The following is a 17,206-nucleotide window of genomic DNA, read 5'->3' as shown; positions in this document are numbered from 1 at the left end:
TGATTTGATGACTGCACAGTTTCACCCTGAAGCTTACTGAATATTGCAGCTACATAGAAGAAGTCCACATAGGTTTTGTAGACTAACAAAAGCAAAATGGGTTGGGGGTCAGTTGGGAAGACTTTACTAATCATGCAGTTTTCTGCTTTAATCCAGGGACCTTGTCACCTGAGTTAGCTAGTAAAACTTTCCTCGACTTATACTGTTGTTTAGTTTTAACAAATGGGAATAGTATTCCCTTTTGCTACCTTGTTTTGTAATGAAATTAAATAGCTGTAAAAGATAAAATTCTTGAAATGTTTATCTTTATGAAACTGTTTTCAAATTAGTGAATCAAAACAAATATACCTCATACTGGTTTGAATGTACTTGACTCATACAGAGTGGTACTGTTATGAAGTGGAGCCTAGTTGGAGGAACTGGGTCACTGGGGATGGGTTTTGGGGGTCTCATCCTATGCTCAGGCTCCACTCATTGCAGAATAGAGCTTCCCCTGAGCTGTCTGAGGATGACAGTTTTCTGGTTGCCTTCTGATCAAGATGTAGAACTCTCAACTACTCTAGCACCATGTCTGCCTGGACTCTACCATGATGATAATAGATTGAATCTTTGAATATGTAAGCCAGCCCCAATTAAATATTGTCCTTTATTAGAGTTGCTTTGGTCATGGGGTCTCTTTACAGCAATGGAAACCCTAAGACAGATATTTGTACCAAGGAGTGGGGTATTGCTGTGATAGATATGGCATGTTTTTGTTTGGAGGAATGTGGATCTTGGAAGTTTGGAAAGCAGTGGAATGCTTCTAGTGGGGATTAATGGGCCATCCTAGTAGGAATACAGAGGATGGTTATGCCAAGGGTGATTTGAACTGTGGAGGCCTTTCCATCCCATATATAGTTACCAAACCGAGACACTATTGTGGATGCCAACAAGTGCTTGCTGACAAAAGCCAGATATAGCTGTCTCCCGAGAGGCTCTGCCAGTGCCTGACAAATACAGAGGTGGTTACTCTCAGCCAACCACTGGACTGGACTGAGCACAGGGTCCCCAATGGAGGAGCTAGAGAAAGGACTAAAAAAGCTGAAGGGGTTTGCAACCCCATAGGAAGAACAACAATATTAACCAACCAGTATCCCCAGAGCTCCCAGGGACTAAACCACCAACCAAAGAGTATACTTGGAGGGACCCATGGCTCTAATTGCATATATAGCAGAGGGTGGCCTTGTCAGAGAGGCCCTTGGTTCTGAGAAGGCGCGATGTCCTAGTGTAGGGGAAGGTCAGGACAAGGAATTGGAAGTGGGTGCGTTGGTGAGCAGGCAGATGGGGAATGGGCTGGGGGAGTTTCAGAGAGGAAACCAGGAAACATTTGAAATGTAAATAAAGAAAATATCTAATAAAAAAATTAAAATAAAAAGAACCGTGGAGGTCCTCTGGCTAAAGAGACGTCAGAAGAGAAGAATTTTAGTATTTGGCCTTAAAAACTGTTCTTGTGATGTTTTAGTGACAAATATGGCTGCTTATTGCCCTTGTGTGAAGAGTCTGCATGAGGCAAATGGGAAGAGATTCATAATAACTGAATTGACAAACATGTCTCAAATAATGGTGCTTAGACTTAGCCTCTGGATTACTCTCATGAAGAGCATTTTGATTGAGCATAGCTTAGAAAGGAAAAATACAAAATGTATGGTTCAATGATTACAGGTGCACCAGGAAATAGAATAGAGCTAAATTCTGTGTTTGAGAAGATAAACAAATTACAGGGCTAGTGACCTCAGAGCAAGATCCTGCCCTGGTAAGCTTATTGTTTATATGTTTCCAGCTGAAAAAAGGATTATGTTAGGAATTATAATGAACTAATTACTGTTTTCATTTGGACTTTTAATCTGCAGTGAACTATAATCCAGAAATGGAGGGCACTACTCTAACCATATCTTGAGGCTAGAAGACAAAGAGTTTTTATTTAGATCTTCAGGTATAGTGGCCATATAAAGCCTAGGTCTAAGCAAGGCGTTACATGCCTTTAATCCCAGGAAATAGAAGCAAGCAGATCTCGAAGTGCAAGGCCAGCATGGGACAGAGCAAGTTCTAAATAAAATAATAAAAAAAAAAGAATTTAGGCTCAAGCATGGTGGTACACATCTTTAACCTGGGCCATTCCTTCTTCTAGAGGCCTACATGTGGACAGTGGAAGAAGGAAGGCTTCCTTCTCCTTTGCCTGCTTACACTTACTTGCCAACACATCTATTGGAACCCACTTCTTCAGGATTCCAGCATATATAGAAGACCAGCTGAATACCCAGATTTGTGGGACTGAGCAACAATTAGATTCTTGTACTTCCCATTCACAGATGCCCATGTTTGGGTTAGCTGGACTGCAGACTGTAAGTCATTCCAACAAATTCCCTTAATATATGGAGAAATTCCATAAGTTCTGTGATTCTAGAAAACCATAACTTATACATGGAATAAAATTAAAAAGACTCCTAAAAGACATTTAAAAAAATAAAATGAATTAAATATTACTTAATGTGTTTTCTGGGTATCTCAATTCAAGCAATTCTTGTCTCACATTGAAAAGAAAGCACTGTCTCATTACTTGATTACTCTCATGTTTCCATCTGATTCTGTGTGTTCATTTGCTGCTTCTTAATGTGTATTTATTTCCATGCAGATAAAAAAGCTTTCCTTAGCCGGGTGGTGGTGGCACATGCCTTTAATCCCAGCACTTGGGAGGCAGAGGCAGGCAGATTTCTGGGTTCGAGGCCAGCCTTGTCTACAGAGTGAGTTCCAAGACAGCCAGGGCTAAACAGAGAAACCCTGTCTTGAAAACAAAACAAAACAAAAACAAAAACAAAAAAGAACAACAAATCAAACAAAACCTAACCAGAACACAACAACAACAACAAAGCTTTTCTTCTTACAAAAAAACTAATAAGTTTCAAGAGCAATATTTTTCTGAAATGCACAAAGTTAATGTTCATTGAGAAAGGAAATCATAACATTAGGGGGAACATGAAACAGAGATTTATTTTCTTTAATTAAAACTCTCAGATGACTTCTGTTTTCAGAAAAACCATTTCATTTATTAAAATGTAACCATTTTTTAAAAACTAAAATTAAAGCTCATTTAGAAAAGAAGTATGTCTTTAAAAAACTCATTACAAAGAAAGAAAGTAGATATGCTTATATACTCAATTAAAAATAAAACTACAGGCCATATAATTAATTCTGATTCTTGGAAGGAACTAAAAATCAATGTATGTTTAAGTAACAAATGTTAAAGTACCCCATGATATCAGAAAGTATTTAAAGTTGCAGAAAATTTTATTTTACATGTGTTTTATATTTATATTACAACAATTACTCCACTATCAACATTATCACATTTTTATTTAATTTAAACAGGCAAGATATTGCTTGCTTTTACTATACATGAATGCATATCACGATGCATTATCTGAATGTAAAATTCAAGAATTCTCATTGAAACAGCATGTACATGATTATTTCAGCTTGTTAATGATAAGCTGATAATGATGGTGATGATGGTGAGTAGGATGAAGAAAAGTTCTAGAAGAATTCACTCCTTACTGGATATGACAGGCTTCTCTAGCTCCAATGGCATACAAACACTTTTGTTCCAGTTACTGTTAGGATAACCAGACCTTCAGAAAGTACACATTTTGGAAGTTACTGTTACAGGACACTTTAGATTTTATAAATGCCAGGCATTTTACCACAGTGCTGAGGTTCAGAGAGGTAAATGACTGGCTGTCTCATTAATAGCAGGATAAAATTTTTTCATAAGAGGAAACGGGGTGTTATAGGTGACATCTGTGAAATATCACCCTCCAAGAAAGTAAATCTGGCAATCAGAACTTCTGATGAAAAGAGAATAGGCTTTTGAGATAATGCGTATGTTAAATTCCACGATGAAGATCTACAAATAAGGAAGCCAGAGACGCAAGCCCAGCTTTAACAGGAGATGAGCTGGGATGGAAGCAGAAGTTTGCCCATGGAGCTTGCAGTGAGCTGCAATGTTTTGATGAAATTCCATCTATTTGATAGCATCTAAATGATAAACAAGTTCAGTTAGATAATTAAAGAAAACCCTATTTTAAATTTAGCAACCAATGTTTGTTTCATAGATTCAAATTTATTGTCTCATTTAAAGTTAAAAAAAAACCAGAATACTGAGATAATATAGTAAATTAAAATCCAAACATGAAGTAATTATATGACTCAAATTCATAAGCTTCAGCACCCAATTGTAGGTATACTCCTGTAATAACCACATCAAAGGCTAATTTAAAACATTTTATATTTTAGCTGTTTTGCAATTCATCATTTCAAATTAATGTTTAACTATGCACTTAAAGATGGTTTAACCTTGGAGCTGAAAAGATGCTTCTCTGGTTAAGAGCACTTGCTGATCTTTCTGAAGATGTGGGTTCATTTCCTAGTACCAGATCAGAGTTACAGACAACTGCCTGTAACTCCAGCTTCAGAAGATAGAATGCCTTCTTTTGCCTTCATTGCTCCTGCATGTACATGGTTCACACAACACACTCAGGTGCACACACAGATACATAAAGTAAGTTATTTTTTAAAAGCTTAACCTTATTCCACAAAATGGAAAAACCTAAGAGACGTAGGTGAATGTCTTTAAATATGCAACCTACCAATATTATATCAAGAATAAGTAAATAATTTGAATGAATCTAAAACACATTGTTGCCCAGATAATTAAAGTCAAAGTCTACCATTGCCTGGATAGATTTCTGAGCTCAGCACAATATGAGATCTCCCTTCACTGGTAGGGTTTTCCCTTCTCTAACCTTGTCTGGGGAGTTCAAACCCTCCCCCCAACTCTACTTGCAAAATGTCACATATCCTCCTTTAAGATTACAGGTTCAACTTCCTTTCCCCTGATAATAACCTGTTCAGCTAGCTTCTGAAACTCCTAAAATGCCTTCCCTTGCTAATAAGGAATTTCAGTACCATAAGCCTTCACTCAATGGTTTTTGCCCTTCCTGGATATTCTGACCTCCATCCTCAAAATTATATAAGCCTTGAATCACCCCAAGTAAAGTTGATCTGCCTCCCCACAGCTGATCCTAGTGTTGCCATTTCCTTATGTACTCATGGGGCTTTTAAGCCCCATGTCAGTCATCTCTGCTCCCTTTACCTTCATGGACCAATATTGGCTAATGATTCCCAGGACAGGGAGGGTCACAACATATAATAAGCTGAAAATTAAATCCTCTAAACAAACAAATAATCCAAAGTCCAAGGCAAGATGAATACCAGACCTTCAAAGAATAACCAACACAAATACTACTCAAATTTTTCAAAAATCTAGAAATTGAAAAAAAATTATTTTCAAAGTTATGTTTATGAAGCCATCATTATGTTGACAACAAAACCAGACAAATAATCATGTCTCTAGCTGAAAATGTAGCAGAAGATGGCCTAGTCGGCCATCATTGGGAAGAGAGGCCCCTTGGTCTTGCAAACTTTATATGCCCCAGTACAGAGGAATGCCAGGGCCAAGAAGTGGGCGTGGGTGGGTAGGGGAGCAGGGCGGGGAGAGGGTATAGGGAACTTTCAGTGATAATACTTGAAATGTAAATAAAGAAAATATCCAATAAAAAATGAAAAAAACAAATAATCAATAAAAATAATATAATACAAATATATTTTATTAGCATTGATACAAGAACTACCAATTAAATATTTGCAAACTAAATCCAAGAATACATTAAAAAGATTATCTATCATAATCAAGTCAGTTGTATTCCAAAGATGCAGTAATAGTGCAACATATCAATTAATTCTGATTAATGCTTCATTTCAATGTTTATTATTTAATTCTTAACTCTAGCCTCCAAATTTATTACTAGCAAAAAACAAAATATCAGTTTATGTAAACTTTTAAAATATTTCATATCTTGATAAATTGGAAAAGTTACTACTCTTTATCCTGTAGAAAGCTGACATATACACTTTCTTAAGTCATTAGACATGAAAAATAAAATTGGTGTTGAGCTGGAAGCTTCTTCCTTATTGGCTAATTTTCAGAGTGTTGGAAGGCACTATGCATATGGGGGGGGGACGCAGATAATTATCAACTTTATCCAGATGTGAATCCTGCAAGCTAGCAATAATGATTGACTGACAAGACATCCCTATTCTTTCAGTAGTGGCACAAACATTATCAGAGAAACCAACCACTTTCTGATTGGATTTGTGTGTAAGCCATGGATTGGAATCTGTACTGGCACCGATGTTTGGGCCAAGAAACTTGGCTACAGGTCACAGACCCTAAGTGAGAACATACTACTATTACTATGCTGAATAGATATAGTTTTAAATCAATTCCTATTGAATTATTGTTGTACTCATTGATTTGTGAATCTTCTAGACCTCTTTGGTGAAGTTTCTCTTTTGAAGTAGATAGCAATTACCACAGAGTCCCTCAACTGGTCAAAGTACAGAAAATAAAAGCCTGCAGAGTACTCATCCCTAAATGGATGTCACAATCTATGTCACAATCCATTTACCTAAGGCTTACATCATTGTAAAAGAGCAAGGGGTGTATAAAGATTATAAGAGAAACATTGTTTTTGAAGTCACTACATGTCAAACATGTTATCAACCCACAGCTATTGTGACAGCATGCATAAAATCTTTTGTATGGAAGTTCAATCCACAAAATGCCTCAGCATGAAAAGTCATAGGCATGAAGTATCACCCTTCTATGAGGAACTATTAGAAACTGACAGTGAACTGGAGAGGAAAAGTTTGTCATCATTAATGATGTTCTTAATATTGTGGGAGACTTAACATGTAACAGTGTGTTGCCACACTTAAAAGAATGTAGGCAAGACTAATGGAATTTGATAAATTTATAAAGCAAAGAGAACAGAAAGTTGGATGGATATCAAATTGAGTAGGATCTTGAAAGAATCAAAGGGAGGGGTCAAAATATGACCAAAATAAAATGTATGAAATTCTTTTAAAATTTAATATATTCAAAGAAATAAAGACTTTTAAAAAGTAAAGCTTAAATGCTTTTAAATACTATTTTATACATCGATAACAGAAACATAAGTTCTAGGAATATTATTTGTAGTATTTCTTATATGAGATTATTTAATATAATAAAATATGACATTTTAAATGAATGGAAATAAGGACATTAATTATTGATGCAGAGATAATTAGGCTAATACCTATAAAATCATCTCATAAAGCACATTTTATAGATGAAAGATTAAATGAGCTATATATCTTGGGATATATAAAACCTTGGAATCTCTAAATCAAGACAATTAACATGTCTACAACCTCATATACTTATCTATGTATTTTGGGGAGAATGATGAGAACTTTAAAATTACTATCTTAGCAATTTTCAAGAATCCAACATGTTCACTCTTGTGTCACCACTGAGATAATTACATCCATAAAAATCACAGAGTCACATGTAGACTGATGGTTTACAGAAACATAAATGGGTACCAGTTATTAATATCTGCTGAGGTAGCAGAAAAGTGAACCACCATAGCCACATTATAAATAGTTGTGATTCTCAAGTACATGCCTACCGGGGCACTCTTTATTCCATTTATTTGTAAAACTGAGGATAGCAATATTTTAAAGTTTATTTCAAAGATTGGGTCCATTAACCTTCTATATCCTGAGGGTAGGTCCCTACCCAGCTAAGCTTACAATGAAAATGCTTAAGGAATTAATTTTCTGGTCCTATAACACAACAAAGAGAATCTTATGTGAACATGATTCAAAGATAGGTCAAAGTCCGTTCAAAACAGTCACCTAAACTTGGTACAATTGCCCACATGGCTGTGGCTTTCAAGTCATGAAGGATAAAAGAATAAAAGGGTCACAATGTCTTCCTCTGCAGCTAGGGAAAACCTCCAAGGTTAAGCATATAGCAGGGAAGTAGCTGAATGGACGCCCTGAGAGCACAATGAATTAAGATGTGAAAATGAGATCTGTGTTGTGGTAGAGACACAAAATGTGGGTAATATCAGTCATGAGACATTTGCCGAGGAAACCTGAAGATAGGGAAGGGAGAGAAGTTTGTTACAGTCATCAAAGGCATAAAGATGCCATGCAAGGCCTCTGAAATCATACATGATATTTGGAGTTTTCTCTCAAGGGTTTCAGTCCTGCTTTAGCACAGTATTTCTATGCTATGCCCCAATTCCTATTTCCTATGTTTTGAAATTATATACGTAATTTATATATTAATTAAATTATATATATTCGTAAGTATGTAATTTTGAACTTTAAACTTTTAAACTATGTAGTACCAGAAAGACTATGTAGGCTTTTGAGGTTGTACCAGACATATTTTTCATTATGGTATGGCCATTCTCCAAATAGGATCAGAGATTGAAATGTCGTGGTTTGAAAGTAAATGGTCACAATTGTCTCCTTGATCCCTGGTTGGTGGAATCATTTGAGAAGGATAGGAGATGTGGCCTTGTTGGAGGATATGTGTCATTAGGCGATTGCTTTAAAGAGGTTAAAAAAGAAAACAAAACCAATCAACCAATGAACAAAAATGTGTGCCATTATCAGTGTGCTCTCTCTGACTCATACTTGATGTAAGCGTTCAGATGTACTTGCTGACTTAAGTCCACTCTGACACTATGAAATCTATGTCCCTCTAAAGCCCTGAATCCATGAACCAAATTAAATTTTTTCTTATATATGTTGCATAGGTCATAGGGTCTTATCACAAGAAGAAAAGTAACTAAGACAGTCAAACTTAATTTTTCACTTAGCCAATATGATGGTTAATTCATTTTAAAATTGACCAAATTTGGAATACTAGAGTAGACACACTTCTATACTTATTTGTAAGTGTACTTTCAAATAGGTTTGTTTGAAGGAGGAATGTAGGTTCAATAAAAGGAGATGGGGCTGAATCTGAGAGATGTTGGAGATATGAATAAATATAATCAAAGAATGTTGTATAAAATTCCTTTAAAGTTAAAAAAATACTTTTATAAAAAGATTTCAGAATCCAGTACCTAATTTGTCTGGGAATCTAATGGCTCTGAACAATTTAGCATTTAAAAATAACATTAAGCATCAGAGATTTGAGGTCTTTCCCACCTCTATAAATGTCTATTTAATTCATTTACTTTGTTATTTTTCTCTCATATATTATATTCTGACTGCAATTTCCCCTCCCTGTACACTAATAGTCCTTCCCCCTACCTTCTTCCTCCCCAAATTTCTCCCCTCCTCCTTTTCAGAAAAGGACAGATTTCCCAGGGATATCAGCATAACAAGTTATAAGAAGACTAGACACCTAACCTCATATCAAGGCAGGATTAGGCAACCTAGTATAAGGAAAAGGGTCTCAAAAACAAGCAAAAGAGTCAGAGAAAGCCCCTAATAGCACTGTTAGGAGTTCCACAAGAACACCAAGCTGTACAACTATAATATATAGAGAGGCTCAGACCTGTACAAACTCCTGATTGTCTATTTAGTCTCTGAAACTTGCTTAGTATGTGGGCAGATTTATATTGTTTGTTGTTTCATTTCATTTTTAAAGACTTCAGTTTTTTTATTTATTTTGGTGGATGAGTGTTTGGCCTGCATGTATATATGTGACCCATGTTTGTGCATGTGCTGTGCCTACAGAGTTCAAAAGAGGTTGTTGAATCTGCTGAAATTGGAGTTATCGATGGTCGTGAATGACCACATGGGTGCTAACAACCAAAATATAGTCTTTAGCTAGAACAAGTGTTTTCACCACTAATCCATTTATCTTTCCCCTAGATAATGCTTTTCTAGTCTAGAATTGAGTCCAAATCTCATACATTGATAAACAGCTATAATCTCTAGTTTGAAGTATTACAGATATAAGGAAGACTTCACATTATAGTTATCTCTATTGTAAATTACCATCCCTCAGTAGCCTCTGAGTTCAATCAGAATAATTAAAAAAATATTCGTATTATGTACTACTAAATGCCCTGAGTGTTAATCCATAAATTTTATATTATCAGCCTTCATATTGCTTGTCCATACTGTGATCTCTTATCACTGAAAACATTGGCCTGCTGATGTTCCTTGAAAAAATTTACATACCTCACAATTTGACATCTTTGAATTTGATATTTTCCAAGCATTACCCAAAGTACTGCCTTACTTACAATAGGCATCTCTTTGGTACCCCTCACTAGAGAGGCATTTACTCTCTGATTTCGTAGAATAACAATCTGTGTTCCACAATCATCATCTTCCTTCATATGTTTTGTTCACAGAAATTACCATTACATGTCATTTTTCACTTACAATATTTTCTGTATTGTAAGCTTGAGTGTGAGATTCTCAGAAATACAAGCATGATTCTTTTTCAATGCCAAACGTCAGATATCTTAAAAATATTTCACAGACACTCATTTTATGTTAGTGGTAATGAACATAAATTGTCACCAAAAATTAGACATAGTAGATTTCGGTAGACTTGTGTAAGTGCAGTTCATGCTGAGATCTCCTTAACATTTATATCTTGGTTATTTAGAGCATCCTTTTGGTCACCTCTGGCTAACCCTCATTCAAAGGCAGCCTCAACTTGTCAAAAACAAATGTCTAGTTGATAGTTTCTAATAGTTTCTCATCCAATTCAGATTACTCATGTATCTGATATGCAGATGCTACACCAGTCCTTGTGATGGTATTATAGTAAGAAGAATCAATTCCTGGTGAAATGCTCAGATATCTGTGTCATTGGAAAAGTGACTTCAGAACAGAAGATTATGTTTTCTTTAATATGTATGTCTGACAGAAATAAAACCATTTGTTTGAGACAATCTCATCTGGCAGGAAATTAAATAAATTCCTCTTTTTAATTATATCAACCTGAAGTTGAAACAAAATAAAACATGCTTACATCTACACACAATGTAGGAGAGTATGAGTTCACTTTTATTTACAGCTTTTTCCCTCAATGTACACCTTTTCTACCACAAGTCATCCACAGATTCACACGAGAGCCCTCACACTCCTTAGTTAAACATCATGCTTCTGATTCCTTGTATGTTAAGTTATTCAAACCATGTCTCTTTAATCATTAATTTACACAAAATTTTAAATTATGCATAGATTTGATGATCATTTGATAGGTGTTATACATCTAATTATATGATTATTTAGTACTGCGGATCATATTTCTTATTTTTCTACATATTATGAAACCTTATAAACCACATTTTTGCATTTTCAAATGAACAAAATGTCAACTAGTGAATATAATCTTGCTATAAATCATTATGACTTCTATTTACTTTTACATATCATTTTCATTTTACATACTTAAAATCTCTATTTTTGTTGTTATTGGCACACACATGCTGTTATATTGGCTTTATATGCAGGAAAGAAACTCATGGGTATTACAGTAATTATTTGTTTAAGCTTCCAGTAATGCACAGTCTGTCTTCAAAACTGATTCTGCCATATTCTATTACCCTGAAACAATACATAAGAATTCCCATTTAGATGGTCTTTATCAAAACTCCCTACCATCTTATTCTAGGCATTGATCATAAATAGATCACTGCTGCATCATGGACTAAGTTTCCAGTATCCTTGTTCCTACTGATGATAAAAATCTTATGATGTAATCAGTGCCCACTTTTGCATCCCCTTTGAAGAAAGGTCTGTTCAAGTTCTTCTTATTGAATTGGATTATTTGTCTTTTAGAAATGTGTTTTCAAAATTCAATATTTTCCTTGTATATGTCCTTTATTAAATGCATAATTACATAATTACATAAAATTACATATTTCTTCCATTCTATTACTTTGTGTCACTTTTAGCAATGATCTGAATGAATGTTTTGATTAATTTTAGTAAACTTGATCTCTTTTTCATGTATGCATATGTTTTTGAAGTAATATCTAAGAAATAATTGACTAATAATAATAGAGTCTGCTTCCCTATGATAAAATATTTATTATCTCTGACGTTGAAGTCTGGGGCTGATTTTGAGTTGAGATTTGTGTGTGGTATCAAAAAGTTTTCCAAATTCACTCTTTTACATGTGGATATCCAGTTGTCTTGTCACCATTTGTTATAAATGTTATTATTCCATTTAATTATCTTGTCACTTATGTTGAAAATAAACTGATGATAAACTAAAAGTTGATGCCTGTATTATCTTTGAACTTGGCATCTGTACACATTTACCATTGGTTAGATGCCAAGTGTTCTTATTTGATATAGTTTGTGAAATTTTGAAGAAAAAATTCTCAAATAGTCTTCTTGTTCAAGGTCACATTATCAAATTTTTATCTGTACACTTACATATGAGTTTAGTGTTTCTTTTTTTTTTATCCAGAATAATTCTTTTTTTTAATTGGGTATTTATTTTTTTTTAATTTCCAATGCTATCCCAAAATTCCCCCACACACACCCCCACCCACTCCCCCACCCACCCCAACTCCCAATTCTTGGCCCTGGCATTCCCCTGTATTGAGGCATATAAAGATTGCATGACCAATGGGCCTCTCTTTCCAGTGATGGCCGATTAGGCCATCTTTTGATACATATGCAGCTAGAGTCAAGAGCTCCGGGGTACTGGTTAGTTCATAATGTTGTTCCACCTATAGGGTTGCAGATCCCTTTAGCTCCTTGGCTACTTTCTCTAGCTCCACCATTGGGAGCCCTGTGATCCATCCATTAGCTGACTGTAAGCATCCACTTCTGTGTTTGCTAGGCCCCGGCATAGTCTCACAAGAGACAGCTACATCTGGGTCCTTTCAATAAAATCTTGCTAGTGTATGCAATGGTGTCATCGTTTGGATGGTGATTATGGGGTGGATCCCTGGATATGGCAGTCTCTACATGGTCCATCCTTTCATCTCAGCTCCAAACTTTGTCTCTGTAACTCCTTCCATGGGTGTTTTGTTCCCAATTCTAAAAAGGGGCAGTGTCCACACTTTGGTCTTCTTTCTTCTTGAGCTTCATGTGTTTAGCAAATTGTATCGTATATCTTGGGTATTCTAAGTTTCTGGGCTAATATCCACTTATCAGTGAGTACATATTGTGTGAGTTCCTTTGTCAATGGGTTACCTCACTCAGAATGATGCCCTCCAGGTCTATCCATTTGCCTAGGAATTTCACAAATTCATTGTTTTTAATAGCTGAGTAGTACTCCATTGTGTAAATGTACCACATTTTCTTTATCCAATCCTCTGTTGAGGGGCATCTGGGTTTTTTCCAGCTTCTGGCTATTATAAATAAGGCTGATATGAACATAGTGGAGCATGTGTCCTTCTTATCAGTAGGAACATCTTCTGGATTATGACCAGGAGAGGTATTGCAGGATCATCTGGTAGTACTATGTGCAATTTTCTGAGGAACCTCCAGACTGATTTCCAGAGTGGTAGTACAAGCTTGCAATCCCACCAACAATGGAGGAGTGTTCCTCTTTCTCCACATCCTCACCAGCATCTGCTGTCACCTGAATTTTTGATCTTAGCCATTCTGACTGGTGTGAGGTGAAATCTCAGGGTTGTTTTGATTTGCATTTCCCTTATGACTAAGGATGTTGAACATTTTTTCAGGTGCTTCTCAGCCATTCAGTATTCCTCAGGTGAGAATTCTTTGTTTAGCTCTGAGCCCCATTTTTAATGGGGTTATTTGATTTTCTGGAGTCCACCTTCTTGAGTTCTTTATATATATTGGATATTAGTCCCCTATCTGAATTAGGATAGGTAAAGATCCTTTCCCAATCTGTTGGTTGCCTTTTTGTCTTATTGACAGTGTCTTTTGCCTTACAGAAGCTTTGCAGTTTTACGAGGTTCCATTTGTCTATTCTCGATCTTACAGCACAAGCTATTGCTGTTCTATTCCGGAATTTTCCCCCTGTATGCATATCTTCCAGGGTTTTCCCTACGTTCTCCTCTATAAGTTTCAGTGTCTCTGGTTTTATGTGGAGTTCCTTGATCCACTTAGATTTGACCTTAGTACAAGGAGATAGGAATGGATCAATTAACATTCTTCTACATGATAACCTCCAGTAGTGCCAGCACCATTTGTTGAAAATGCTGTCTTTTTTCCACCGGATGGTTTTTGCTCCTTTGTCAAAGATCAAGTGACCACAGGTGTATGAGTTAATTTCTGGGGCTTCAATTCTATTCCAATGGTCTACTTGTCTGTTGCTATATCAGTACCATGCAGTTTTTATCACAATTGCTCTGTAGTACAGCTTTAGGTCAGGCATGGTGATTCAACCAGAGGTTCTTTTATCCTTGAGAAGAGTTTTTGCTATCCTAGGTTTTTTGTTATTCCAGATGAATTTGCAGATTGCCCTTTCTAATTCGTTGAAGAATTGAGTTGGAATTGTGATGGGGATTGCATTGAATCTGTAGAGTGCTTTTGGCAAAATAGCCATTGTTACTATATTGATCCTGCCAATCCATGAGCATGGGAGACCTTTCCATCTTCTGAGATCTTCTTTAATTTCTTTCTTCAGTAACTTGAAGTGCTTTAACATACAGATCTTTCACTTCCTTACTTAGAGTCACACAAAGGTATTTTATATTATTTGTGACTATTAATGACTGCTTCTATTTTTGTAGGGGATATAGGACTGTTTAGATCATTAACCTGATCTTGATTTAACTTTGGTACCTGGTATCTGTCTAGAAACTTGTCCATTTCATCCAGGTTCTCCAGTTTGGTTGAGTATAGCCTTTTGTAGAAGGATCTGATGGTGTTTGGATTTCTTCAGGATCTGTTGTTATGTCTCCCTTTTCATTTCTGATTTTATTAATTAGGATGCTTTCCCTGTGCCCTCTAGTGAGTCTGGCTAAGTGTTTATCTATCTTGTTGATTTTCTCAAAGAACCAGCTCCTCCATTGTTTGATTCTTTGAAAAGTTCTTGTTTCCACTTGGTTGATTTCACCCCTGAGTTTGATTCTTTCCTGCTGTCTACTCCTCTTGTGTTGCGGCCGCCAGCAGCTCGCAACATGAATGGTCCGCATTTTTGGATGATAGGTGGGAAACAGGGAGAAGGAGTTCGACTGGCTCTTGTAGTACAAGGCCAATTGGCTTTTTTATTTGGGTGGGAGGCAGTGAAGGGCTTGCCCTTTCAATAGTACGTCTCCAATCTCTCTCCCCCCTATTAATTAAGTTAAATAAGGCAACGCTTAACTGAGGTGATCAAATGATTTTCTCATCCGTAGATGAGTGGGCTTTTAACCTTGGCTTGGGTGGACATGGACCCGATTCCTCCCGTGGGTACTGGTAATACCCACACATGTGGCTCTGGGTATCTTTTGGGAAGGCGAGGCAGAGCCGGAAAATATTTTTGATTTTTAACCAAAATATGATACCAACCTCTTTTAAACCGGGTTTATCTCACAGGAAACTCAGAAATGGTCAAGCTGGACCTTCCCTTGCAATACCTCTGCACCAAGCAATGCCCATACTGAATTTGTACAATCACAAACCAGTATGCACAGTTCTGAGTGCTGTGCAGCTCCTAAAGGAGAATTATCAACCTCAGAATTAGCAAAGCCTAAGCAAGAATTATGTCGTTAGTAACACCACGATTTGTGGCTAAAATAGGAGCTGGAAGTCGTTTCTCCTCATCCCTGTTTTTTCCACAGCCTAAGGACACCTTGCAGTAACAGCAAGGGTGAAAAGCCAGAGGTCAGCTAAGGGGCTAAGCCTGTCTATCAAAATAAAAACCTATCTTTATTAATATAGAAATATCTACTCTTCTAGCCCTCTAGGTAAACCTAATTTTTAACTCAGACTGAAAGCCACGTGCTGGAAATGTCCTTGGAAAGGAGATAACAGCAGCCACCTGTGTGCTCTAGGAGGGCAGGGATGCACATCCGCTGGTCCACTTCGAGAATGTTGATTTACCTGCTTGAAAGACAAAATCTTGAAAGACAGTGAGAAAGTAGGAAAGCAGAACTTCTTTCGGGGAAGTCTAGGTACTTTATTTAAGTGCAAATTGTAAAGCTGAGGCTAGTCTCCTGCCTCCTGTCGGGAGCTGGCTCAGAGAGTAGCTGGAAAACAGCTTTGGGAGCTTTCGCTCTCAGCTGAATTCTAAGCACAAAAGGAATTTTAGTCTTTAGAATGATACTTACCAGAGGAGTCAGAATCTGTGTTCATCTGACGAATTAATCTCTCTGGCAGCCACCGCGCTCCATCTTCATCTTGTGAAAAAACACAAACTGAGCCCCTACCCCAAATTAGAACTGGATCTGTACCCTTCCATTCATTAGTCAGGGGGTCCTTCCATTTTACCAATGCATAAGAATTAGAAGTAACTGGATGCCAGTGGTGATCCGCTGCAGACTGGCCCTTGATATCGGTGTGCAAGAAATTTAGGACAAATAAGGTGAAGGCAAGGTGGGCCTTTGGTGACCTTGGGGGATATAGCTGCCCCTCTTTTGTTTTAAAAAGCCAATTCTTTAAGGTGTGATGAGCACGTTTAACTATTCCTTGTCCCATGGGGTTGTAAGGAATTTCAGTTTTATGTTTAATACTGAATTCTTTACAGAATGAAATAAAGTTTTTACTGGAATAAGATGGCCCATTGTCTGTCTTAATAAGTTTAGGCAATCCCATGGCATTAAATGCTTGTAGGCAATGATCAATTACGTTTTTTGAAGCTTCTCCTGTATGTAGAGAAGCAAAAAGAAATCCTGAACAAGTATCAATGTAAACATGTATATATTTTAGTTTTCCAAATTTTGCATAATGGGTTATATCTATTTGCCAAATATGATTAGGCATAAGGCCTCTAGGATTAACTCCTAGATGCGGCACTGGAGATAAAGTAATACATTTAGGACATTGTTTTACAATCATTCTCTCTTGCTCCTTTGTGATCTTATGTCGGAGCCTTAGGGTATGGCTAGAGAGATGAAACCTTTTATGATCACGTTGGGCCAAAGCAACCCGATCTGAAACTAAGGCTTCTCCTATTAGAGCTCTGTCAATGCGATCATTACCCTCTGCCAGAGGTCCAGGAAGACCAGAGTGAGACCGTATGTGGCCAATATAAAACGGATTTTTCCGGGCGAGAATGATGTTTTGTAATTCTGAAAATAAAGATCCTGACGGCATATTGAAGTTAAACGTACCACAGGTTTCTAATAAGGGTACTGACTGAGCAACATATAAACTGTCAGTA

This window comes from Mus musculus, chromosome 18 (genome assembly GCF_000001635.26).
Source record: "Mus musculus strain C57BL/6J chromosome 18, GRCm38.p6 C57BL/6J".
NCBI classification, from domain to species: Eukaryota; Metazoa; Chordata; class Mammalia; order Rodentia; family Muridae; genus Mus; species Mus musculus.
This window is presented reverse-complemented; position numbering follows the sequence as displayed.